The following is a 27,927-nucleotide window of genomic DNA, read 5'->3' as shown; positions in this document are numbered from 1 at the left end:
GATGTGCAGGCACCAAATGGCAGGGCACTGTGGCAGCAGGCAGGCAGGCAGGCAGGCAGCAGCAGATGGCACGTGGGAGGCTGCTCGGGGCACTGGGGGGGCAGTGATTCGGCCTTCTGGGCAGGAGCGTGGTCTTCCGTGTGTATTCGCGTGGCCAGCTTGATACGGAGTGATTTGGCACATGAAAAATCTGCACGTCAGCGTGTAATTCGAGGAAAGGCCCTTAGCGCGTAAGCGCGTCTGCACGCATACGCATTTTCATTGGACCAAAGGCCCTCAGCGCGTGAGCGCGTCTGTGACGTCACGTGCGAGGGTGTATCCCTCATTGCACGTGATGACAGAACACACGTGGATTTCAACCAATCGCGTGTGAAAGTTCACGGCACCCCGGAACACACGTACCCTGCTGAAATCGCGTGTAGAATTTCTCGCGCACCCCTGAAATACACGCGCCCAGGCTATTCGTGTGTAGAATTTCTCGCGCACCCCTGAAATACACGTACCCTGCTGAAATCACGTGTAGAATTTCTCGCGCACCCCTGAAATACACGCGCCCAGGCTATTTGCGTGTAGAATTTCTCGCGCACCCCTGAAATACACGCGCCCAGGCTATTCGCGTGTGGAACTTCACGCGCACCCCTGAAATACACGCGCCCAGGCTATTCGCGTGTGGAACTTCACGCGCACCCCTGAAATACACGCGCCCAGGCTATTTGCGTGTGGAACTTCACGCGCACCCCTGAAATACACGCGCCCAGGCTATTTGCGTGTGGAACTTCACGCGAACCCCTGAAATACACGTAGCACGCTCCCCCAGGCCCGATCGCGTGAATAAGTTCACGCAAACCCCTGAAATACACGTAGCCCGCTCCCCCAGGCCCGATCGCGTGAAAAAGTTCACGCGAACCCCTGAAATACACGTAGCCCGCTCCCCCAGGCCCGATCGCGTGAGTGACTTCACGTGAACCCCTGGAATACACGTAGCCCGCTTGCCGTGCTGGTACAGGGTTAGTGCAGCCCTTTGCGCTGGATTGGGGATTTTGATGGCTTTTCCCTGCGCGGAAGGCGTTCTTGGGGGCGTAACTGGCGCTGCTGCAAGGTCGCTGCGCCACTATGCGCCGCGGCTGGTTTTGGTGGCTGGAATCCATGAATACGCTGTGCGCGGAAATGGGTTTTGGCACACGCAGCTGGCGCAGGGATTTGCACGCGCACACTGTGCGCCAGCCGCGTGCGCCACTTGTGCGCTGAATTCTATGAATTACCCCCTTGGAGTTCTCCCTGGTGTTTTCCGTTGACTTGCTGGGTTCCTACTGCTTCTTTGTTTTCCCCAAGGTCAACAAAGGGGCGAGGAGGATCTTTGGTCCAATAGGACCTTCTTTGGACCACCCTCCTCATGGACTGACTCATCCACCTGTGCACACAAAGTTGTTACACATTTGTTTAATTGGGTATGCTTAAAGCAGACCTACGCAGCGTGTATCTTTTCTGCTAATGTTAAGAATTTGTTTTAGGGATTGCATGACCACGTTATTTTCTCCTCCCGCCTCAGGGCCCTTTGCACTTGTGTCCTTGTTAGTACTTAATACGGGTTGCAGGTTGGTAGTTGAGGTATTCTAGAATTCCAAATCACCCACTGAGTGAACGGACCAGTTTACAGATTCATCCTGGCTTTGATCTTCAACAATTATTTCTAGTTATGTTTCTTCAACCTATACTTCCTTGTTCCGAGATGCTTTCTTGCTGCTCTTTTTAGCCTTTGACACTGGTGCTATTGGATCGGAAGTTTCGTGAGGCGGTTGATTTTACCTTGTGTAATGTTTGTTGGTGCTTTGTTAATGGATGAGATCTATGTTTCCAATTTTTTCTCATTTATGGTTAAATATAGGAAATTGTCTCTGGCTGACATCGCTGACCAGTGTTTCTTCTTCCCTTGGGTCACTACCCTCCTCCATTGGGGAATCCACCACTGGTTCCACCTCACCCTTTCCGCTCATTCTTCCCTAGGTTCATTGTTAATGTTTGGTGCTGTCCTAGGCTCAACTGAACAACCACCATTTCAACATCTTCGTCAATTCCAGTTATCAAGTTGCCTTGACAGGCCGCCTCCTTCCCAAGATCCGCTGTTGGGGTTCTTCTCATAATTTAAGGTTGATTTGCTTCCCCCAAGGTCTCCTTACCCCTTTGTCATTGGGAGTGAGTGATACAGTGGGAGTCGTCCTTATTCCTGGTTTCTCAATCTGATTCTTCGAGTTGCTCTCTTTTAGTTGTTTTTACTTCAGTAAGGTAGCCCTCTATATATATATATATATATATATATATATTGGGCCTCATTACGACCCAGGCGGTAAGTTACCGCCTGGGCCGTGACTTTACCACCATGGCGTAAACTATGTTTACCGCCCCATTCCGACCTTGGCGGGGCGGTAAGTCCCCAATCCCCATTTACCCTTCCCCATTCCCATTTTTGCCCCATAGGGTATAATGGGAGTGGGGAAGGCGTTAATTACGCCACCGTAAATTACGGTGGCGTAATTAACTCCATGGTCCCTTAGCGCCATGGATTTTAACACCTGCTAAAAGCAGGTGTTAAAAGCGCCATGGTGCTAAGGGACCTCGTACTCAGGCGGTAAGGGTCGGCACTGTTAACGCTGCCGTTAATCCCTTACCGCCTGGGTCGTAATGAGGCCCATTGACTTTGATTGCATCATTGCAAAAAGAGAAAAAGAAAAAGACAAAAGAAGGGTAACAATGTGGACATGGACAAAGGAAAGGCTGAGCCTTTCACGGCAAAATGTGGGCGTGGCCTATGAACACTGGTTCTCGCGTGATGAAAGTGTGAGACCCCTGCGGTCCGAGAAAAAGGGAAGCAGGGAGTAGCAGCGGGTCCTTGCGCGCTGCTTCCAAATGATTAAAAATAAAAATAAAATGCTCTGACCGGAGCGCTCACAGGAAAACGGGGAGTACTGAACCAGCCCAAAAACAAGGGGCGTGGACCATCATCACCCTGACGTGCCGCATTGTAAGAAAGGAGTACTGTTGAGCATGCACACCACAGTGACACACCCTCAAGGCCAACCAGACACCCCAGAGAAAGGGGTAGAGGAAAAGAAAATGCAAGTGGCCCTCCTAATATTCCAGGCCGCTGGTGGGTGAAATGGGCATGCTCTCGGTGTGGGACATTTTGACCCACTCAACTGTGCTATGCTACATTACTTTACTGCATTGGTGCAAAAACAGCACAAAATGGCCGCACTGACTCCTGAGTGCGCCAAGATCTTTAAACTCACCCTGCCACACACACTTCAGGCGGGGGCAAACAGAGTACTCACTGCAGGAATGTGCCAGTGTGCTCGGCAACATTTTACATGCAGCAAAACGAAAAGAGGCAGCATTATTGTGCTGAAAACCCAAAATACATCTTTAAAATGACACTTTCCCAACCTTAAAAGTGCTGTTTGGTGCTAAATTCATCATTTTCTCATAAACCACTGTGATTATAAAGGACCTGCAATGCCTAGGATCATTCATTGTGGCTCAGAGCAACTGGGCCTCATTTAAATGACAGCTCTTGTCCAATGTATCTTTGAAAAATCAACCCGAGGCTTTGTTTTCATTTTTCACGGGAAACGCAGCTCTTTCTTTGCAACAGTATCAAGGATCAGCTGTCCAGAGAAAGACTCAAAATAAAGGCCTCTTACTGTATCCATGCTGCAAAACAATTCCAGCACTCAAGACAAAGAACTATAAGCTGCACAAAGTGTATATTTGCTGGAGATGAAAACCGAATTTAAAGGAATAGTAAAATGAGCTTTTTCCTGACTGAAGGGGGAAGATCACCTATTTCAAAAGTACATTGTTGTGTAAAGGCTTCATTACTTAGAAATGTAAAAGGATTTGTTACTGTTAAAAATACACCTATAAACAGTTTTAACTTTATAGGTTTAAAGTTAAGATTTAAAAGGAGAAATCAAAGCTAAAACCCAGGCTGCGTTGGCAAACTATATAAAAAAAAGGAAAACTTGCTCTGCCAGTTGCTAGCCCTGAGAAAGTGTGACACCTCATAAACTGCTGGCACAGGAAAGGTGAATTGCACAATTCAGTGTACAAAGTTGGGAAATTTTAGATCAAATCATTCATGGTTAAAATTGCCAAAATGTAGCAGAAAGTCAAAACCAGGTCCCACAGACAGGGGGTTTGGATTGAAATGTGACCCACAAAATATGTAACCTGTGCATCTGATTTTCTAAGAGGTTATAACTCTATATATATGTATTTGTGGGAACATTAGATTTTGGTTCCAGTGACCAGGGGAGGTTTCTAGTCATTGTAAAAATCATCCCACATCCTTTTCTGTGATCCAATCAGCAGAGAGCAAGGCGGAAACTATGCTCTTGCCCAATCCTAGCATTATGAGTATGGGTAGTAAACCTGCCCCTGTCATATACTTTAGTCATGTCATTTGGCATGATAAATAAGGGCACCTGACAACACACAGACACACTGATTCCTGACTTTCTTCCTGATTTCATGCGTGGCGTTCTGTTCCTGATTACTTCATCCTGTTTGATGCTGATTCCAGATTTCATTGCAAAGCCAAGGCCTATGCATTGCTGAACCCTTTTTCAGCTAGACCTCAAATCCTGAAATCCCAAAAACCCAAGGGTAGCTTTCTGATCCAGATGGCTTGCTACTACTAAATGCATGCCTGCTGCAAACTCGCCATCCCACTGATCTCCAGTAATCAGAAGGGCCAGTCCAGTGACCAGAACAGTTCAGATGATCCTGTCATGCCTGAGTTGCCCAGCTATCCTTGGTTAGACCCGGTCCGTGTGATGACCAGAACCCTTGACGGTCCAAAATCCTAAATTAAAGTGGACTGTAAGTATTAATAGGAATCATAGAAAACCATAGCATATCTTGTCTTGCCTTATCTCATTCCGATCTCCAAACCATCCTATCCTTTCTTAAGAACTTGTAACATTGTCAAAATCCTTACTGCAATCCTGTCTTTGATTTGGTATTACCCAAATTGTTCGTTTACAATTGTTCGAATTAACAATTGACCGAATATATATATATATATATATATATATATATATGTATATATATATATATATATATATATATATATATATATATATGTATATATATATATATATATATATATATATATATATATATATATTATGTTGGGTGGGGGGTTGTGGGGGTTTCCCCCCACACATATGGTACAATTGACCTTCACAATTCGGTCAATTGTGAAAAGGTCAATTGTCATTGGAGCAGTTGTAAAACGAACAATTCGTATACAACCTTTGATTTATCTTGCTAAGCACCATTTCTTTTGTCATTTTCATCTTGTGTAAATCTTAAGTTATCCATCCTACTTCGAGTGATCCGACTGGTTCTGCCGGGGCGGGCACTGGGGATTTGGTGTTGAAGTCATGAATCAACTCCAGAGCTTACTTTGTCCCTCATTGGTATTCTAGCCAGAATGCTCTAGTCATAGAGTAAAACTATAGTAAATATTTTCTTGTCCAAACTGAGTTTCTTTTCTGTTTTCAGTACCCGATTTTTCTAAAAACACCTCTCATTCAACATTGCATATCTTCCTCAGTTTAATATCTAGAGACGTCATTTCAACTCTGGATTATACCTAAGACCTATAGCTACATCCCAACCCAAAAACTGCTCATCAGTGTATGTCACCTGTTTTTCTTAAAAATCGTTTTTCTTAAAAATCGTTTGTTTAAATTTAGGCAGGAAGCCACAATTTTGCAAAGTTTTACACGTGTGATTTTTGTTCTAAATTATTCTCAACCTTCCATTCAGATTCAAAGTGTTTACTTTTGCTCAAACTATAGTTCATGATTGTTAGCATCTTTCCAATGTTTGTACTGATTTAAGGATTTTTGCACACATTTATTGTTTCAAACAGCCATTTCTGAATGTAATTTTTTTCTCTTGTTTGGGGTGGGAAGGCTGGATTCAAATTCTATTTTCCATTCCTTATTCCTGATTACCTGCTGCTTCCTTATATCTATCTAGAATTGTTTGTTTGTGGGTTGAGGAAACTTGCAGGGGGAAATCTTAACTTAAATGCCATCTTTCCAAACAAGCCAAAAGTGTTCTTTTTTCTCATGGTTTATATTTTGTGTTGCTAAAGGGTTAATCTAAGTGCATTGTTCACATTCTTATCTGTTATTGTCACCACATTGGTGATTGCTCCCTGTTGAAAGTATATGTTAGATTTGAATTTTAAATAAATAAATAAATATTACCTTTACAAACCAGCCTGATTCCTGGTCCATTATGACCTGGGGTATTTGAGAAGGGGTGTGATATGTTTGGTATATCACTCAGAATATTGAACCTATAGACATAATAAAATAAGCATTTCAGCTGTGCGCTGCATACTAGGCTTAGACCAGGGTGTATCGCCTGATTGAAATACTTAACATCGGTCTGAGCCTTGCAGAAGAGGGGCCCTAGTGTGATCCTGGGCCCAGCAGCGGTGATGTCCAGTTTGGAAACAAAGATGGAGGATGGGAAGGAAAGGACACAGCTTCGTCGGCAGTGCTGGCACAATGGTAAGTACAGTGAAGGAAGTGCAGGGCTTCCCATGCTCACTATACACGGGCCAGCCCTATGCCAGTGTGCCAAATGTATGGTCGCCACCTTAGAGCCAGGTGGCTCGGTGACCCCAAGAGGAAGAGGAAGGAGTGGAGGAGTGTTGGATCTCTCACGAGTTCTTGTGGGCCCTATGCCAGTAGCAGTGTCCTGCATCAGCCCCTGGGTGGAGGGGGAAGTGACGTGAATTTCCCGTTGGCCAACATCAGCATCCGGCCATTGTGCTACTACAGTCTAGGAAGTGACGTGAGTGTCCCGTTGTCCAACACCAGCACCCAGCCATCGTGCTGCCACAGTCTTCCTGCTAAAGACTAGGCTGAGGTGGCACCTGGTACCCCAAGATGTGGCTTTGCCGGCCCTGAACTTTGAGCTGGCCCATCATCGTGCCACCAGCATCCTGGCCCGGTCTTTGCCCCTCCAGCTAAGGACTAGGCCGATGTGGCCCCTGGTGCCCCCAGGTGCGGCTTTGCCGGCCCTGGAGCTCTGAATTGTCCTGAAGTGATCCCAATGGAAGTTGGACTAATATCCTGCGGACCTGAAAATGCTCAGAGTGGACCCAGTAGTCATACACATCAAGGCTGGGAGCCCGCAGACCCTGTGCATGCTTAAAATGGCCCAGCCAAAATATTCGGTGAAGCTGTGCTCCTGCGCTTGTGGGTTTTGTAGTGAGGGGTGCCAGGTGTGAGCAATGGTGTTGTGTCAGTGGTGCAAGGTCCACCCACCCAGGTTAATAAAGGTGTGTTTGCATGTGGAGTTTCCAACGTGTCACCAGTAGCTCACCAACCCTGACTGTCACCCTGGGGTGTGACCTGGGCCCCCAAGTGTGTGAAGGTTAGCTGTACTTATAGTCCTAGTATTATTGGGTGTATTGTGGTGTGATGTCATGTTGTTTGGTTGTTATAAAAAAGGAGGAGTGTTGCATGTCACTCCTCCTGGGAGAATGGTAGCTCCCAGGACTTGTGTAATGGTCACATGGTGGTAGCCATGTGACCAAACCAATAAAAGTAACAAGCCGTTTCCTGCTCATCAGTCGAACAAAAGCTGACTCCTGTGTCATGGTTTGGAGGCACCATGCTGGTGACACGCAGTATGCCGAGGGCCTACCCATGTGGCCCTGGCATCAAGACATTGCCCCTGCTGGGCAACATTGTCCCACTGTAATTGCAGTGCCATGTGATCACGGCTATCAGTGCAACCCCGGCCTGGGTTCCCCCAGAGCCAGGGCTGCAGTGAGCTGGGTGACCCAGCCCAGGTGTTCCCCTCCGGTGATCCGGAGCACGCAGGGTGCTCCCTGCTGTGTCTATGCTGTGTGGACACATCTCCATGGTACATGTCGCGTGGTCCCAACTTCTGCGGAGACCCGCTCCTGTGAACTGGGAGCGGGCCACAACGGGGTGTACTGTTGCCCATTCACAGAGGTGGAGGGGGTTGTGATTCTCACAATAACATTTCACCTGCTCTCACAAAACAACCTGCGCAACTTGCGTCACCTTCATCTTGACTACATCAGACATTCGATAAACCTTACTTTTAGGTGATGCCTGTGCAAACGTGTAACACAGGCCTCCTCTCGGGGGCAGCATTAGGGCCTTTCAACCTTCCTTAATGAGAAGATGGTTGCGTGGTCGGATGGAGAGGTTGAAGAGGCCCCCAGTGTACTCCACGAGAGTCCGATGGAGAGGTTGAAAAAACCACCATTGTACTCCATGAGAGTCGGAAGAAGAGGTTGAAGAGGCCCCCATTGTACTCCACGAGAGTCAGAAGGAGAGGTTGAAGAGGCCCCCATTGTACTCCACGAGAGTCAGAAGGAGAGGTTGAAGAGGCCCCCATTGTAGTCCACGAGAGTTGGGGAGAGGGAACATTTCACGCATTAGAGGATACAAATGGAATGTTTAGGGCCGGGCAAACACTCAGCTCTATTAATTGTGTGCCTTTGGCATTGGACTGGACCAGATATATACATAGACAGTGTTACATTGCTAGATGGTGAGACAGAGGAGGGAACCAGAGTCGGGAGCATTTAGTTGTAAAATTACTGAGCTGAAACATCCCAGTAATTTTACATCTAAAATCTCTGTTACTGTATGTCAGCTTTAAATGTGATCCTGCCAGACTAATGCAAGTTTCCCTCAAAGACGCCCATCAATCCAGACATTTGACTGCTGTAAGAGCAGTATCCGGGTGTATAGAAGATGGCAGGCTTTGATAACTCCTGATTTTGCAGGCAATACACAGTGAGATTAAAGAGCCTAGGGTAACACATTGTTGTGAAGCAGTTACCTGAGATTGTTTCACACAAATGTAGGACGTTTTGGTGGCTTGGAAGTTCACTGGCCAGATCAAAGGGCCGGAAAAGGGCATGGAACAAGGCAGTAAGCATCGGTTACAGCTTGCGTCGAGTAGGGACTAGCTCAGTAGGTAGGGCACTGGTGGTGCAGGAATGTATGAGGAGTTATCAGACCATTGAGGAACCAGCGCGAAAAGGCAACGAGGGGATAAACTTTGTATTCCGAGAGAGAAGTATCAGTTCAAAAGGTTCCAGCAAATGTAGCTGGGGAAGGCAAACACGGCATAGCACACACTGCAGTCCCCAGAAGGAAACCAATATATAAAGGAATATATGCCCTGCATAAGCCTGCGGACTGGCAACCTGGGTAGTCGCCGGGGCCCGCTGGTGCTCGAGGCACATTATAATGGAAAGGGTTGGAAGCTGTTACCGTTTGCTATAGCTTTAAGAAATGCACCCACCACAGAAAGAGGCGGGGCTAATGACGTGGGGTCAGAGGGTGGTGGTTTTGTGCCATTGGCCATTGACGCTCAGGCTGCGTCAATGGCAGGCCCAACCACACCAAAGCACAACATTACTGAACTCATAGCAGCATTTCAACCACCAGCCTCATGACAAGGGGACAGAGGTGCCTACCACTATAGCAAAAAAACCTACAGATCCCTAGGCAATAGAGACAGTGCTATTGTTGCGGCATGGCCTTCCCACACTCAGGGTCCTGCCGGGTCCTATCGCAAAGATGTGCAAACTGCAACAGAGAGGGCCACTTCCAATCCGTGTGCAGGGAAGGAAGACCATTCCCCACCATGAGGCCCCAAGCGTCCATCAGGACATCTTACCGGCCACCACAACCGCAATACTTCCAACAGAGATTCTCCCAACCAAATCAACAAAGGTATGTCAGGGCCATTGATGAGTACCACTACCAAGACTATCTACAAAGCTATGGCTACTAGGACCAGCCATCACACCTGATAGACGAGTACGATGAGCTCCCGGAGGAGTACGCAGAAGAAGAAACCTACTACAACCCCATGGGCCCCACAGGCTCCTCATACTATGACCCAACAACGCAGGAGGAATATGTCAACCTCGTCCAAGTCAGTGAAGAGGCCAAAGAAGCACCAAAGATCCCGGTCAAGATGGGAAACTGCCTATTTCACTTCCTAGTAGACTCTGTCACCACCGTAATCATCATCGGTCAGCAAGAATACTTGAAAATCCCCAAAACACCGACACTTTAACTGTCTCGATCCAGAATTTTTCAATGGGGCACAGCCACACCCCTGCAAACCATCGGACACTTCAAGCGCCGCCTCCTCCTCAAAGGCTGACAAACTGACACCACCATACACGTCATCAGATTCCTCACCAAAGTTGGTGCCTCCTCGGCTACTACACAGCCTCATGTCTAGGACTTATTGACATCCACGTGGGACCTAACGATGTGATAACTTCAACCACGGTCCATCAAGGCCGTGAGGAGACAGTGAGAGCCATCGCCTCCGGCAACACCCAAAACCTCATCATCAAACTCTGCATCATGGAGAAGTTTCTGCAACTATGCACAGGCCTGGGAAAGCTGAAGGGCCCCCCGATCACACTACACATCGACCCCTCAGTGAGACCAGTCCCACAGCACCCAAGTAGGGTCGGATTTCACCTCCAAGAAGCAGTCTCCATGGAGCTCGACCAGCTTCTCTCTGATGGCATCATCATCAAGCCTGCAACCAGGCCCACCCCCTGGGTCTCGCCTCTGGTCATATACCAAAGGAAGGAGGGAGACTGCGACTATGCTTCGACATGCGGATGGCCAACACGGGAAAGGGAAAGGCTCCCGGGTCCATGCATCGAGGACATGTACGTGCAACTGAACAATGCCCGCATGTTCTCCAAACTCGATGTGATGCAGGGGTATCGTCAACTGGAACTACACCCTGACTCCAGGTTAATAACAACCTTCGCCACCCATGAGGGGCTATTCCGATACCGGAGGTTGCATTTTGGCATTTCATCGGCAGCCAAGATCTTTAAGGAAGCTGTGAGACAAATCATCAGGCCGATAGCTGGTGCTCTAAATTATAGTGATGACATTCTGCTATTCGGGTCCTCCAAAGAGGCTCATGATGCCACACTCCTTGCCACCTGTGAGGCAGTCCAAACTGCAGGCCTCACGCTCAACATTGACAAATGTCGATTTAGCAAATCGAAGCTAAAATTCTTTGGCCACGTCTTTTCAGGTGAAGGGATGACACCTGACCCAGAAAAAGTTGAAACCATCACCAAACTAAAAGAACCACAACAAGTGGCTGATGTCCGGTCCTTCCATGGAATGGGTGGGTACTGCGCTCGATACATCCCTCATTATGCCTCAATCACCAAGCCGCTCAGGAACTTCTACAAAAGGACGCCCTGTTCGAGTGGTCCCCAGCGTGCCAACAGGCTTTAGATGAAATCAAGCAAGCCCTGATGGAGGCCCATTGCCTTGCCTACTTCAACCCCTACTGGCACACAGAGATAATAGTGGACACCAGGCCAGTGGGCCTGGGAGCCAATCTGGCCCAGACAAGCGGTTCATACGCCTGCAGGGCCCTGTCCACACCGGAGTCTGCCTACTCACAGGCCGAGAAGGGAAGCCTGGCCACCGTCTGGGCCTGTGAGAATTTTCACAATTTCATAATTGGCAAAATGGTCACCTTCATCACCGATCATCGGGCGCTGCTATCATTGTTTGGGAACCCTTGTACCAAGATGCCCAAAGAATAGAGTGATGGGGCATCAGACTGCAAGAATACGATTACGACATTGTAGCCCGACCCGGGGGTGACCTGAATGCAGCATACTATCTGTCTCGCCATCCGGCAGGCCTCCAATCACCCGTGGAGGTGACATTGCATACATTGACTACGTAGCAGCCAACTCGCTTCTGCCGGCCCTTTCACTCGAAGCAGTCGCGGCGGCATCAGCAGCAGAGTCCACTACCTCATTCAGCATCAGTCTGACGACCACCAAAAAATGGAAGGACTACCGACGAGCAACTTTAGCTCACCTGGGGGTGTGCAAAGAGGAAATGGAGAGGCTGGCTAGGGTGCAAGCCGAACTCGCTGTGAAAGACCACAACATACTGTTAAGGGGCTGCCGGATCGTCATCCCTGCCGCACTGAGACCAGACATAGTCCGAACAGCACATGAGGGACACCGAGGAGCCGAGAACACCAAAAGGCAACTGCAATGCCATGTCTGGTTCCCGTTCCTGGACTCACTGGTCGACGAGTGGATCAAGAACTGCCTTGCTTGTCAGTGTACGGCACCGGCAGAGCCACTGGTACACCTCCAACCCACACAGATCCCGGACCAACTCTGGGAAAGAGTGGCAGTCCACTTCTACGGGCCAATGGGGTTCGGGGAGTACTTCCTCCTCCTCATTGATGAGTACTCCCGATTCCCCATTGTTAAGAGACTTGCCACCACCACTTTTCCCCAGGTGGCTGCCACCCTGGATGAAGTACTCAGTGAATGGGGTATCCCCGTGTGATCAAGTCTGACAACGGATGGTCACGAATTTGAGGCATTAGCGAAACACTTGGAGTTCAAACATCTAAAGATAACTCCCCTGCTGGCCCCATGGCATGGTGGAACGCTTCATGGCGTCGATAAAGAAAACTCTGCAGAGGGCCCGCATAGAGGCCGCTGTCATGATGCCTACCCCCGGAGCACCAGGCCAGGCCCAGCACCCCCGGGAACAGGCATCACGCCCCCGGGTAAAAGCCCAGCGGCCCTTTATAGGGGCTCTTTGGACTCTGTCCTGGTGCCGTTGGCGCCAGGCTCATGTTGGACATCAGTCCTGGCGCCATAGGCGCCAGGCTCATAAGGGGAAGTGTTTGGTGCACTTACCTGAAGCAGACCATGCTGCACACTCACCTGATGCAGACCATGCTGCATGAAGAACCAAGCCAAAAGAGGCTTAGGAGGGACTATTTTTCTGAAGGAACTATTTAGTTACTGGGGTGGGGCTGTGGAAGAATACTCACCTGGAACTTCTCCCAAAGCTATTTAAGCCACGCCCGGACAGCCACACGTGCTTCGCGTTGTTCTGCATCCCAGCAGCTGAACGCTCACCGTGTCTGCTCCTGCACCTGGACTCCAGCCACGCCCGCCTCAAACCTGGAACACCTGTAAGGGAATAAGAGAAGAGAAAGGTGAAAACCAAGAACTTATTCAACCTTCTTACCTGCATCCGGAATCTTCACGCCAGCATTCCTGAAGGAAGACTTCCATTTAAAAGCACCGCGTTGCTCGCTGCAGCGCCGCGCTTCACTCACCTGTTCCCGAGACACCGCCCGGCTCCATCGCGGCTCTCAGCACCAGTCGCCACATCTCTGCACCTAGGGGAGAGAAGAAGAGACAAAAGGTGAGCAAGGGAACACAAGAGGAAAGCCGAATTTTCAGCCATATTACTTACCGGCTTTTCTTGGTGAACCATTCCACATCTCGGGTCGGCGCCGCATCTTTGGCAGGTACCGCACCCCGGCCCCTATGGGGAAAGGACATTTTCAGCCATATTACTTACCGGCTTTTCTTGGTGAACCATTCCACATCTCGGGTCGGCGCCGCATCTTTGGCAGGTACCGCACCCCGGCCCCTATGGGGAAAGGACAAAAGACATTACTGGGGAATTATAAAGACATTTAGAGGGGTCACCCTCATCACTAACTCACCTGACTTTACCACCGGCAATTTAACCCCTCAACGCATCGCCTTTGTTCTGCACCTGAAATAAAGGACGGAAAAGACAACATAAAAGGAGGCTCACACTTGAACTTTTGCATCTTCATACTTACGGCGTATCGCTCAGAAAAGTCAAGTGGATGTGCCAGCGCCATTCTGAAAACCAGTGAAGTAACTGGACGAACGCGCGCCCCTGCACCAGAAGCAGGATGGAGAGTTCATCCTTCCAAACCATAAGGTGAGCTTAAACTGGGGGTTTTGGAGGAATCAGAGAAGAACGAAGGGGGGAAGGGGGAAGCAAGCACACTATTCAGCAGACAGTTAATCCCCTTTCTCATCTGCAGAAGGATATTCCTACGGGCCGGACAAGCAAGATTTGGGGGTCCTGTTCAATCGGGGGTCCGAATTCTGTGCATCACGCTTGAAGAGGCCACAGCAACCCACACCAGACCAGCGCCTCCGTGGGAGCCAGGTGAGCGTTACAGCCACCAATCCCCATCAGGCCTTATGCCGGCTCCTAAGTGGATTTTCGGAATACCCCCCATGAAGCCACAAACAAAACCCGAACTGATGGTGCCATACGAAGTACACACACGCATTGTATGCAATTCCTCAACACCTGGAGGTGCCGAAAAAGAGGTAATCCAGCGAGATGCAGAAGTAAAGGAGAGAACAAAGCAAGACTCATATGCAAGGCGCAAAGCAGTGCCTAAGGACTTCCAGGTTGGGGACAAAGTTCTTGTCCAACAGCCCAAAGTAAGCAAAACAGACTCACATTTTGGGCCCAGCGCGATGAGTCACTGCTGTAAAAGGGATGATGGTGACGGACCAGAACAGAGATTCTACCATTACAAGGAAAAGTTCTTTATTCAAACATTATGTCAAGATAGAAGATTGTGAGTCTCCTCCACCGGAACCGGACTCAGTGCCTCGAGAAACCCAGGATGATCTGTGGGTCCGCCCGGATGAGTTGTGAGCCCCACAAAAACCCATGAGGATTCTTTGCTTGGGGAAGGAGTGCAGATCAAACAAGATAGGCCACAGCGAGTGACCAAGAGGCCATTGCGCTGGGTCGAAGAGTGTGACCCGACGTTTGAACATTTGTCCGGGGGTGGTGATACCATTTGCTATAGCTTTAAGAAGCGCACCCGCCACAGAAAGAGGCAGGGGCTAATGACGTGGGGTCAGAGGGAGTTGGTCTGGTGCCGTTTGCGCCAGTTCCTGTTTGGTGTTAATGAAGAGAAGACACGTTTATGTCCCTCCGGCTATGCGTCCTTTATTTGATATAATACGGTCCAGTCCGGGCCACAGAAGCCACACTGCGGCTGTTATTTAAACACTTCTGCGATGCACACTGCAGACGCCCACCAAACTGGACCAGAAGAGGTTTTGTAGGGGGTCTCTGTGGCACAATCAGTTGATGTGTGTGACCAGTACCTATAAGACGGGGGTTCGAGGCCAACCAGCTTTGGCAAAATGATGTGTATTATACAGAACATGTACTTCGCAGTTGAGCGAGGAACACATGGAAGCGCTGTGATGAAGCCCAATGGTGCAGAAGCAGGTAGTGCAGTGGGCAGGCAAGGTAGGTTGGTGGCCTTATCTGGTGGGCAGCGCAACTGGCAGCAACATGAGTTGCCCTGGATCGTGCCTGCACCATCCCGCCGGGGAACCGTGGGCTCTCGTGGGCTGGCGAAGGATGTGTGGGTGCCCGATTCAACACGATGGGTGGGGGTCCCCTGCTTGGAGCGTAAGTCTGAGACAGTCTGTGTCAGCAGGAAGCTTAAATAACAACCTCTTAAATACTAAAGACTAAACACGCAGGGAAAGCTCTAAACCTTTTTTTGCCAGCAAGTGGTGGATGTGTAGGAAGTTGTTAGAAGCAGTGGCAGATTTAAGGCAAAGGATCCTGTGGGCAGGACCTGCCACAGGGCACTAGGTGGGCGGGTCAAGCGGGTGGAACTTAGGGTGGGTGTAGTTAATTGTGGTCACGAATGCACCATGGCGAACTTTAGGGACAAAAGTTATTTTTTATAAAGTTATCTTTATTACAGTTAACTTTGTCTAGGGGTCTGACTAACTGGAAACAGCTGGGACTCCTCAGCAGGCTTTGCTATCAATGGTAATATTGGAGGATCAAGACTGAAACTAATGTTGGAAATTATTTCAATAAAGTTAGCAGGCAGTCCTCTCCAGAAAGAACATGGCATGATAACCTGTTCAGAGATGAGAGTTTGCAGCAAACACTTTTTGCTCACTGTACCTTTCACAGATGGGAAATAACCATTTGCATATCAGTCTTTGTCCAGCCCTCATGGCCAGTCCAGCACCGAAATGCTATGGCAATTCATCTCTGAACAAGAGTACCAACAGCAACCCCATACGCGTGTTTCAGCTTTGTTGGGCTTCATCAGTGAGGTGAAGCTGTGCCTCTCTGAGCACAGTGAGCAGGGAGTCCACGTCTGGTTGCCCCCAGGTAACTCAGGGTGACCAACCCCAAGTTCCTTGCAAATATTTCAAAAAAGTTTGCAGGCGCTCCTCTCCAGAAAGAACATGGCATGATAACCTATTCTGAGATGAGAGTTTGCAGCACATGCTTTTTGCTCACTGTACCTTTCACAGATGGTAAATATCCATTTGCATATCAGTCTTTGTCCCGCCCTCATGGGCAGTCCAGCACCGAAATGCTACGGCAATTCCTCTCTGAACAAGAGTACCAACAGCATCCCCATACACGTGTTTCAGCCTTGTTGGGCCTCATCAGTGATGTGAAGCTGTGCCTCTCTGAGCACAGTGAGCAGGGAATCCATGTCTGGTTGACCCCAGGTAACTCAGGGTGACGAACCCCAAGTTCCTTGCAAATATTTCAAAAAGTTAGCAGGTGCTCCTCTCCAGAAAGAACATGGCATGATAACCTATTCTGAGATGAGAGTTTGCAGCACATGCTTTTTGCTCAATGTGCGTTTCACAGATGGGAAATATCCATTTGCATATCAGTCTGTGTCCCGCCCTCATGGGCAGTCCAGCACCAACATGCTATGGCAATTCCTCTCTGAACAAGAGTACCAACAGCAACCCCATGCACGTGTTTCAGCCTTGTTGGGCCTCATCAGTGAGGTGAAGCTGTGGCTCGCTCAGCACAGTGAGCAGGGAGTCCACGACTGGTTGCCCCCAGGTAACTCAGGGTGACCAACCCCTAGGACCTTGCAAATATTTCAAAAAAGTTAGCAGGCGCTCCTATCCAGAAATACCATGGCATGATAATCTGTTCTGAGATGAGAGTTTGCAGCACACACTTTTTACTCACTGTACCTTTCACAGATGGCAAAAATTCCATTTGCATATCAGTCTTTGTCCCGCCCTCATGGGCAGTCTTGCACCGAAATGCTATGGCAATTCCTCTTGAACAAGAGTACCAACAGCAATCCCATACACGTGTTTCAGCCTTGTTGGGCCTCATCACTAAGGTGAAGCTGTGCCTCTCTGAACACAGTGAGCAGGCAGTCCACCTCTGGTTGCCCCCAGGTAACTCAGGGTGACCAACCCCAAGTTCCTTGCAAATATTTCAAAAATGTTAGCAGGCGCTCCTCTCCAGAAAGAACATGGCATGATAACCTGTTCTGAGATGAGAGTTTGCAACACACGCTTTTTGCTCACTGTACCTTTCACAGATGGGAAATTCCAGTTGCATATCAGTCTTTGTCCCGCCCTCATGGGCAGTCCAGCACCGAAATGCTATGGCAATTCCTCTCTGAACAAGAGTACCAACAGCAAAGCCATACACATGTTTCAGCCTTGTTGGGCCTCATCAGTGAGGTGAAGTTGTGCCTCTCTGAGCACAGTGAGCAGGGAGTCCACGTCTGGTTGCCCCCAGGTAACTCAGGGTGACCAACCCCAAATTCCTTGCAAATATTTCAAAAAGTTAGCAGGCGCTCCTCTCCAGAAAGAACATGGCATGATAACCTCTTCTGAGATGAGAGTTTGCAGCACACGCTTTTTGCTCACTGTACCTTTCACAAATGGGAAATACCCATTTGCATATCAGTCTTTGTCCCGCCCTCATGGGCATTCCAGCACCAAAATGCTATGGCAATTCCTCTCTGAACAAGGATACCAACAGCAACCCCATACACATGTTTCTGCCATGTTAGACCTCATCAGTGAGTCGATGCAGTGCCTCTCTGAGCACAGTGAGCTTGGAGTCCATGTCTGGTTGCCTCCAGGTAACTCAGCGAAACCAACTCCAAGTTCCTTGCAAATATTTCAAAAAAGTTAGCAGGCGCTCCTCTCCAGAAAGAACATGGCATGATAACCTGTTCTAAGATGAGAGTTTGCAGCACAGGCTTTTTGCTCACCGTACCTTTCACAGATGAGAAATATACATTTGCATATCAGTCTGTGTCCCACCCTCATGGGCAGTCCAGCACCAACATGCTATGGCAATTCCTCTCTGAACATGAGTACCAGCAGCAACCCCATACACGTGTTTCAGCCATGTTGGACCTCATCAGTGAGGCAAAGCTGTGCCTCTCTAAGCACAGTGAGCAGAGAGTCCACGTCTGGTTGCCCCCAGTTAACTCAGGGTGACCAACCCCAAGCTCCTTGCAAATATTTCAAAAAAGTTATCAGGCGCTCCTCTCTAGAAAGAACATGGCATGATAACCTTGTTCTGAGATGAGAGTTTGCAGCACACACTTTTTGCTCACTGTACCTTTCACAGATGGGAAATAGCTATTTGAATATCAGTCTTTGTCCCGCCCTTATGAGCAGTCCAGCACCGAAATGCTATGGCAATTTTGCTCTGAACAAGAGTACCAAATGCAACCCCATACACATGTTTCAGCCTTGTTGGGCATCATCACTAAGATTAAGCTGTGCCTCTCTGAGCACAGTGAGCAGGCAATCCACATCTGGTTGCCCCCAGGTAACTCAGGGTGACCAACCCCAAGTTCCTTGCAAATATTTCAAAAATGTTAGCAGGCACTCCTCTCCAGAAAGAACATGGCATGATAACCTGTTCTGAGATGAGAGTTTGCAGCACACGCGTTTTGCTCACTGTACCTTTCACAGATGGAAAATCCCATTTGCATATCAGTCTTTGTCCCGCCCTCATGGGCAGTCCAGCACCGAAATGCTATGGCAATTCCTCTCTGAACAAGAGTACCAATAGCAACCCCATACACATGTTTCAGCCTTGTTGGGCATCATCACTAAGGTGAAGCTGTGCCTCTCTGAGCACAGTGAGCAGGCAGTCCACATCTGGTTGCCCCCAGGTAACTCAGGGTGACCAACCCCAAGTTCCTTGCAAATATTTCAAAAATGTTAGCAGGCACTCCTCTCCAGAAAGAACATGGCATGATAACCTGTTCTGAGATGCGAGTTTGCAGCACACGCTTTTTGCTCACTGTACCTTTCACAGATGGAAAATTCCATTTGCATATCAGTCTTTGTCCCGCCCTCATGGGCATTCCAGCACAACAATGCTATGGCAATTCATCTCTGAACAAGAGTACCAATAGCAACCCCATACACATGTTTCAGCCTTGTTGGGCCTCATCAGTGAGGTGAAGCTGTGCCTCTCTGAGCACAGTGAGCAGGGAGTCTACGTCTGGTTGACCCCAGGTAACTCAGGGTGACCAACCCCAAATTCCTTGCAAATATTTCAAAAAGTTAGCAGGCGCTCCTCTCCAGGAAGAACACCTCTTCTGAGATGAGAGTTTGCAGCACACGCTTTTTGCTCACTGTACCTTTCACAGATGGGAAATACCCTTTTGCATATCAGTCTTTGTCCCGCCCTCATGGGCATTCCAGCACAAAAATGCTATGGCAATACATCTCTAAACAAGGATACCAACAGCAACCCCATACACGTGTTTCCGCCTTGTTAGACCTCATCAGTGAGTCGATGCAGTGCCTCTCTGAGCACAGTGAGCTTGGAGTCCATGTCTGGTTGCCCCCAGGTAACTCAGCGAGACCAACCCCAGGTTCCTTGCAAATATTTCAAAAAGTTAGCAGGCGCTCCTCTCCAGAAAGAACGTGGCATGATAACCTCTTCTGAGATGAGAGTTTGCAGCACAGGCTTTTTGCTCACTGTACCTTTCACAGATGGGAATTATCCATTTGCATATCAGTCTGTGTCCCGCCCTCATGGGCATTCCAGCACCAAAATGCTATGGCAATTCCTCTCTGAACAAGAGTACCAACAGCAACCCCATACATGTGTTTCAGCCTTGTTGGGCCTCATCAGTGAGGTGAAGCTGTGCCTCTCTGAGCACAGTGAGCAGGGAGTCCACGTCTGGTTGCCCGCAGGTAACTTAGGGTGACCAACCCCAAGCTCCTTGCAAATATTTCAAAAAAGTTAGCAGGCTCTCCTCTCCAGAAAGAACATTGCATGATAAGCTGATCTGAGATGAGAGTTTGCAGCACACGCTTTTTGCTCACTGTACCTTTCACAGATGGGAAATATCCATTTGCATATCCGTCCAGCACCGAAATGCTATGGCAATTCCTCTCTGAACAAGAGTACCAACAGCAACCCCATACACGTGTTTCAGCCTTGTTGGGCCTCATTAGTGAGGTGAAGCTAAGTCTCTCGGAGCACAGTGAGCAGGGGGTCCATGTCTGGTTGCCCCCAGGTAACTCAGGGTGATCAACCCCAAGTTCCTTGCAAATATTTCAAAAAAGTTAGCAGACGCTTCACTCCAGAAAGAACATGGCATGATACCATGTTCTGAGATGAGAAGTTGCAGCACACGCTTTTTACTCACTGTACCTTTCACAGATGGGAAATATCCATTTGCATATCAGTCTTTGTCCCGTCCTCATGGGCAGTCCAGAACCGAAATTTTATGGCAATTCCTCTCTGAACAAGAGTACCAACAGAAACCCCATACACGTGTTTCAGCCTTGTTGGGCCTAATCAGTGAGGTGAAGCTGTGCCTCATTGAGCACAGTGAGCAGGGAGTCTACGTCTGGTTGCCCGCAGGTAACCTAGGATGACCAACCCCAAGCTCCTTGTAAATATTTCAAAAAAGTTAGCAGGCTCTCCTCTTCAGAAAGAACATTGCATGATAACCTGTTCTGAGATGAGAGTTTGCAGCACATGCTTTTTGCTCACTGTACCTTTTACAGATGGAAAATTCCATTTGCATATCAGTCTTTGTCCGGCCCTCATGGGCAGTCCAGCACCGAAATGCTATGGCAATTCCTCTCTGAACAAGAGTACCAACAACAACCCGATACACATGTTTCAGCCTTGTTGGGCCTCATCAGTGAGGTGAAGCTGTGCCTCACTGAGCACAGTGAGCAGGGAGTCCACGTCTGGTTGACCCCAAGTAACTCAGGGTGACCAACCCCAAATTCCTTGCAAATATTTCAAAAAGTTAGCAGGCGCTCCTCTCCAGAAAGAACACCTCTTCTGAGATGAGAGTTTGCAGCACACGCTTTTTGCTCACTGTACCTTTCACAGATGGGAAATACCCTTTTGCATATCAGTCTTTGTCCCGCCCTCATGGGCATTCCAGCACAAAAATGCTATGGCAATTCATCTCTGAACAAGGATACCAACAGCAACCCCATACACGTGTTTCCGCCTTGTTAGACCTCATCAGTGAGTCTATGCAGTGCCTCTCTGAGCACAGTGAGCTTGGAGTCCATGTGTGGTTGCCCCCAGGTAACTCAGCGAAACCAACCCCAAGTTCCTTGCAAATATTTCAAAAAGTTAGCAGGCGCTCCTCTCCAGAAAGAACATGGCATGATAACCTCTTCTGAGATGAGAGTTTGCAGCACAGGCTTTTTGCTCACTGTACCTTTCACAGATGGGAATTATCCATTTGCATATCAGTCTTTGTCCCGCCATCATGGGCAGTTCAGAACCGAAATGCTATGGCAATTCCTCTCTGAACAAGAGTATCAACAGAAACCCCAAACACGTGTTTCAGCCTTGTTGGGCCTCATCAGTGAGATGAAGCTGTGCCTCACTGAGCACAATGAGCAGGGAGTCCATGTCTGGTTGCCCGCAGGTAATTTAGGATGACCAACCCCAAGCTCCTTGCAAAAATTTCAGAAAAGTTAGCATGCCCTCCTCTCCAGAAGGAACATTGCATGATAACCTGTTCTGAGATGATAGTTTGCAGCACACCCTTTTTACTCTCTGTACCTTTCACTGATGGCAAATATCCATTTGCATATCAGTCTTTTTCTCGCCCTCATGGACAGTCCAGCACCGAAATGCTATGGCAATTCCTCTCTTAACAAGAATACCAACAGCAACCCCATACACGTGTTTCAGCCTTGCTAGGCCTTATCAGTGAGGTGAAGCTGGGTCTCTCTAAGCACAGTGAGCAGGGAGTCCATGTCTGGTTGCCCCCAGGTAACTCAGGGTGACCAACCCCAAGTTCCTTGCAAATATTTCAAAAACGTTAGCAGGCGCTCTTCTACAGAAAGTACATGGCATGATAACCCATTCTGAGATGAGAGTTTGCAGCACACGCTTTTTGCTCACTGTACCTTTTACAGATGGGAAATATCCATTTGCATATCAGTCTGTGGCCCGCCCTCATAGGCAGTCCAGCACCGAAATGCTATGGCAATTCCTCTCTAAACAAGAGTACCAACAGCAACCCCATACACGTTTCAGCCTTGTTGGGCCTCATCAGTGAGGTGAAGCTGTGCCTCTCTGAGCACAGTGAGCAGGCAGTCCACATCTGTTTGCCCCCAGGTAGCTCAGGGTGACCAACCCAAGTTTCTTGCAAATATTTCAAAAATGTTAGCAGGCACTCCTCTCCAGAAAGAACATGGCATGATAACATGTTCTGATATGAGAGTTTGCAGCACACACTTTTTGCTCACTGTACCTTTCACAGATGGAAAATATCTATTTGAATATCAGTCTTTGTCCCGCCCTTATGAGCAGTCCAGCACCGAAATGCTATGGCAATTTTGCTCTGAACAAGAGTACCAAATGCAACCCCATACACGTGTTTCAGCTTTGTTGGGCATCATCACTAAGGTGAAGCTGTGCCTCTCTGAGCACAGTGAGCAGGCAGTCCACATCTGGTTGCCCCCAGGTAACTCAGGGTGACCAACCCCAAGTTCCTTGCAAATATTTCAAAAATGTTAGCAGGCACTCCTCTCCAGAAAGAACATGGCATGATAACCTGTTCTGAGATGAGAGTTTGCAGCACACGCTTTTTGCTCACTGTACCTTTCACAGATGGAAAATTCCATTTGCATATCAGTCTTTGTCCCGCCCTCATGGGCATTCCAGCACAACAATGCTATGGCAATTCACCTCTGAACAAGAGTACCAATAGCAACCCCATACACATGTTTCAGCCTTGTTGGGCCTCATCAGTGAGGTGAAGCTGTGCCTCTCTGAGCACAGTGAGCAGGGAGTCTACGTCTGGTTGACCCCAGGTAACTCAGGGTGACCAACCCCAAATTCCTTGCAAATATTTCAAAAAGTTAGCAGGCGCTCCTCTCCAGGAAGAACACCTCTTCTGAGATGAGAGTTTGCAGCACACGCTTTTTGCTCACTGTACCTTTCACAGATGGGAAATACCCTTTTGCATATCAGTCTTTGTCCCGCCCTCATGGGCATTCCAGCACAAAAATGCTATGGCAATACATCTCTAAACAAGGATACCAACAGCAACCCCATACACGTGTTTCCGCCTTGTTAGACCTCATCAGTGAGTCGATGCAGTGCCTCTCTGAGCACAGTGAGCTTGGAGTCCATGTCTGGTTGCCCCCAGGTAACTCAGCGAGACCAACCCCAGGTTCCTTGCAAATATTTCAAAAAGTTAGCAGGCGCTCCTCTCCAGAAAGAACGTGGCATGATAACCTCTTCTGAGATGAGAGTTTGCAGCACAGGCTTTTTGCTCACTGTACCTTTCACAGATGGGAATTATCCATTTGCATATCAGTCTGTGTCCCGCCCTCATGGGCATTCCAGCACCAAAATGCTATGGCAATTCCTCTCTGAACAAGAGTACCAACAGCAACCCCATACATGTGTTTCAGCCTTGTTGGGCCTCATCAGTGAGGTGAAGCTGTGCCTCTCTGAGCACAGTGAGCAGGGAGTCCACGTCTGGTTGCCCGCAGGTAACTTAGGGTGACCAACCCCAAGCTCCTTGCAAATATTTCAAAAAAGTTAGCAGGCTCTCCTCTCCAGAAAGAACATTGCATGATAAGCTGATCTGAGATGAGAGTTTGCAGCACACGCTTTTTGCTCACTGTACCTTTCACAGATGGGAAATATCCATTTGCATATCAGTCTTTGCCCCGCCCTCATGGACAGTCCAGCACCGAAATGCTATGGCAATTCCTCTCTGAACAAGAGTACCAACAGCAACCCCATACACGTGTTTCAGCCTTGTTGGGCCTCATTAGTGAGGTGAAGCTAAGTCTCTCGGAGCACAGTGAGCAGGGGGTCCATGTCTGGTTGCCCCCAGGTAACTCAGGGTGATCAACCCCAAGTTCCTTGCAAATATTTCAAAAAAGTTAGCAGACGCTTCACTCCAGAAAGAACATGGCATGATACCATGTTCTGAGATGAGAAGTTGCAGCACACGCTTTTTACTCACTGTACCTTTCACAGATGGGAAATATCCATTTGCATATCAGTCTTTGTCCCGTCCTCATGGGCAGTCCAGAACCGAAATTTTATGGCAATTCCTCTCTGAACAAGAGTACCAACAGAAACCCCATACACGTGTTTCAGCCTTGTTGGGCCTAATCAGTGAGGTGAAGCTGTGCCTCATTGAGCACAGTGAGCAGGGAGTCTACGTCTGGTTGCCCGCAGGTAACCTAGGATGACCAACCCCAAGCTCCTTGTAAATATTTCAAAAAAGTTAGCAGGCTCTCCTCTTCAGAAAGAACATTGCATGATAACCTGTTCTGAGATGAGAGTTTGCAGCACATGCTTTTTGCTCACTGTACCTTTTACAGATGGAAAATTCCATTTGCATATCAGTCTTTGTCCGGCCCTCATGGGCAGTCCAGCACCGAAATGCTATGGCAATTCCTCTCTGAACAAGAGTACCAACAACAACCCGATACACATGTTTCAGCCTTGTTGGGCCTCATCAGTGAGGTGAAGCTGTGCCTCACTGAGCACAGTGAGCAGGGAGTCCACGTCTGGTTGACCCCAAGTAACTCAGGGTGACCAACCCCAAATTCCTTGCAAATATTTCAAAAAGTTAGCAGGCGCTCCTCTCCAGAAAGAACACCTCTTCTGAGATGAGAGTTTGCAGCACACGCTTTTTGCTCACTGTACCTTTCACAGATGGGAAATACCCTTTTGCATATCAGTCTTTGTCCCGCCCTCATGGGCATTCCAGCACAAAAATGCTATGGCAATTCATCTCTGAACAAGGATACCAACAGCAACCCCATACACGTGTTTCCGCCTTGTTAGACCTCATCAGTGAGTCTATGCAGTGCCTCTCTGAGCACAGTGAGCTTGGAGTCCATGTGTGGTTGCCCCCAGGTAACTCAGCGAAACCAACCCCAAGTTCCTTGCAAATATTTCAAAAAGTTAGCAGGCGCTCCTCTCCAGAAAGAACATGGCATGATAACCTCTTCTGAGATGAGAGTTTGCAGCACAGGCTTTTTGCTCACTGTACCTTTCACAGATGGGAATTATCCATTTGCATATCAGTCTTTGTCCCGCCATCATGGGCAGTTCAGAACCGAAATGCTATGGCAATTCCTCTCTGAACAAGAGTATCAACAGAAACCCCAAACACGTGTTTCAGCCTTGTTGGGCCTCATCAGTGAGATGAAGCTGTGCCTCACTGAGCACAATGAGCAGGGAGTCCATGTCTGGTTGCCCGCAGGTAATTTAGGATGACCAACCCCAAGCTCCTTGCAAAAATTTCAGAAAAGTTAGCATGCCCTCCTCTCCAGAAGGAACATTGCATGATAACCTGTTCTGAGATGATAGTTTGCAGCACACCCTTTTTACTCTCTGTACCTTTCACTGATGGCAAATATCCATTTGCATATCAGTCTTTTTCTCGCCCTCATGGACAGTCCAGCACCGAAATGCTATGGCAATTCCTCTCTTAACAAGAATACCAACAGCAACCCCATACACGTGTTTCAGCCTTGCTAGGCCTTATCAGTGAGGTGAAGCTGGGTCTCTCTAAGCACAGTGAGCAGGGAGTCCATGTCTGGTTGCCCCCAGGTAACTCAGGGTGACCAACCCCAAGTTCCTTGCAAATATTTCAAAAACGTTAGCAGGCGCTCTTCTACAGAAAGTACATGGCATGATAACCCATTCTGAGATGAGAGTTTGCAGCACACGCTTTTTGCTCACTGTACCTTTTACAGATGGGAAATATCCATTTGCATATCAGTCTGTGGCCCGCCCTCATAGGCAGTCCAGCACCGAAATGCTATGGCAATTCCTCTCTAAACAAGAGTACCAACAGCAACCCCATACACATGTTTCAGCCTTGTTGGGCCTCATCAGTGAGGTGAAGCTGTGCCTCTCTGAGCACAGTGAGCAGGCAGTCCACATCTGTTTGCCCCCAGGTAGCTCAGGGTGACCAACCCAAGTTTCTTGCAAATATTTCAAAAATGTTAGCAGGCACTCCTCTCCAGAAAGAACATGGCATGATAACATGTTCTGATATGAGAGTTTGCAGCACACACTTTTTGCTCACTGTACCTTTCACAGATGGAAAATATCTATTTGAATATCAGTCTTTGTCCCGCCCTTATGAGCAGTCCAGCACCGAAATGCTATGGCAATTTTGCTCTGAACAAGAGTACCAAATGCAACCCCATACACGTGTTTCAGCTTTGTTGGGCATCATCACTAAGGTGAAGCTGTGCCTCTCTGAGCACAGTGAGCAGGCAGTCCACATCTGGTTGCCCCCAGGTAACTCAGGGTGACCAACCCCAAGTTCCTTGCAAATATTTCAAAAATGTTAGCAGGCACTCCTCTCCAGAAAGAACATGGCATGATAACCTGTTCTGAGATGAGAGTTTGCAGCACACGCTTTTTGCTCACTGTACCTTTCACAGATGGAAAATTCCATTTGCATATCAGTCTTTGTCCCGCCCTCATGGGCATTCCAGCACAACAATGCTATGGCAATTCATCTCTGAACAAGGATACCAACAGCAACCCCATACACGTGTTTCCGCCTTGTTAGACCTCATCAGTGCGTCGATGCAGTGCCTCTCTGAGCACAGTGAGCTTGGAGTTCATGTCTGGTTGCCCCCAGGTAACTCAGCGAGACCAACCCCAAGTTCCTTGCAAATATTTCAAAAAGTTAGCAGGCGCTCCTCTCCAGAAAGAACATGGCATGATAACCTCTTCTGAGATGAGAGTTTGCAGCACAGGCTTTTTGCTCACCGTACCTTTCACAGATGAGAAATATACATTTGCATATCAGTCTGTGTCCCGCCCTCATGGGCAGTCCAGCACCGAAAAGCTATGGCAATTCCTCTCTGAACAAGAGTACCAACAGCAACCCCATACACATGTTTCAGCCTTGTTGGGCCTCATCAGTGAGGTGAAGCTGTGGCTCGCTGAGCACAGTGAGCAGGGAGTCCATGACTGGTTGCCCCCAGGTAACTCAAGGTGACCAACCCCTAGTACCTTACAAATATTTCAAAAAAGTTAGCAGGCCCTCCTATCCAGAAAGAACATGGCATGATAATCTGTTCTGAGATGAGAGTTTGCAGCACACGCTTTTTTGCTCACTGTACCTTTCACAGATGGGAAATATCCATTTTCATATCAGTCTTTGTACCGCCCTCATGGGCAGTCCAGTGCAGAAATGAAATGGCAATTCCTCTCTGAACAAGAGTACCAACAGAAACCCCATACACATGTTTCAGCCTTGTTGGGCCTCATCAATGAGGTGAAGCTGTGCCTCTCTGAGCACAGTGAGCAGGGAGTCCACATCTGGTTGCCCCCAGGTAACTCAGGGTGACCAACCCCAAGTTCCTTGAAGTATTTCAAAAATGTTAGCAGGCACTCCTTTCCAGAAAGAACATGGCATGATACCATGTTCTGAGATGAAAGTTTGCAGAACAGGCATTTCGCTCACTGTACCTTTCACAGATGGGAAATATCCATTTTCATATCAGTCTTTGTCCCGCCCTCATGGGCATTCCAGCACCAAAATGCTATGGCAATTCCTCTCTGAACAAGGATACCAACAGCAACCCCATACAAGTGTTTCAGCCTTGTTGGACCTCATCAGTGAGGCGAAGCTGTGCCTCTCTGAGCACAGTGAGCAGAGAGTCCACGTCTGGTTGCC

This window comes from Ambystoma mexicanum, chromosome 2q (assembly GCF_040938575.1).
Source record: "Ambystoma mexicanum isolate Mex_15411 chromosome 2q, UKY_AmexF1_1, whole genome shotgun sequence".
Taxonomy (NCBI): domain Eukaryota; kingdom Metazoa; phylum Chordata; class Amphibia; order Caudata; family Ambystomatidae; genus Ambystoma; species Ambystoma mexicanum.
This window is presented reverse-complemented; position numbering follows the sequence as displayed.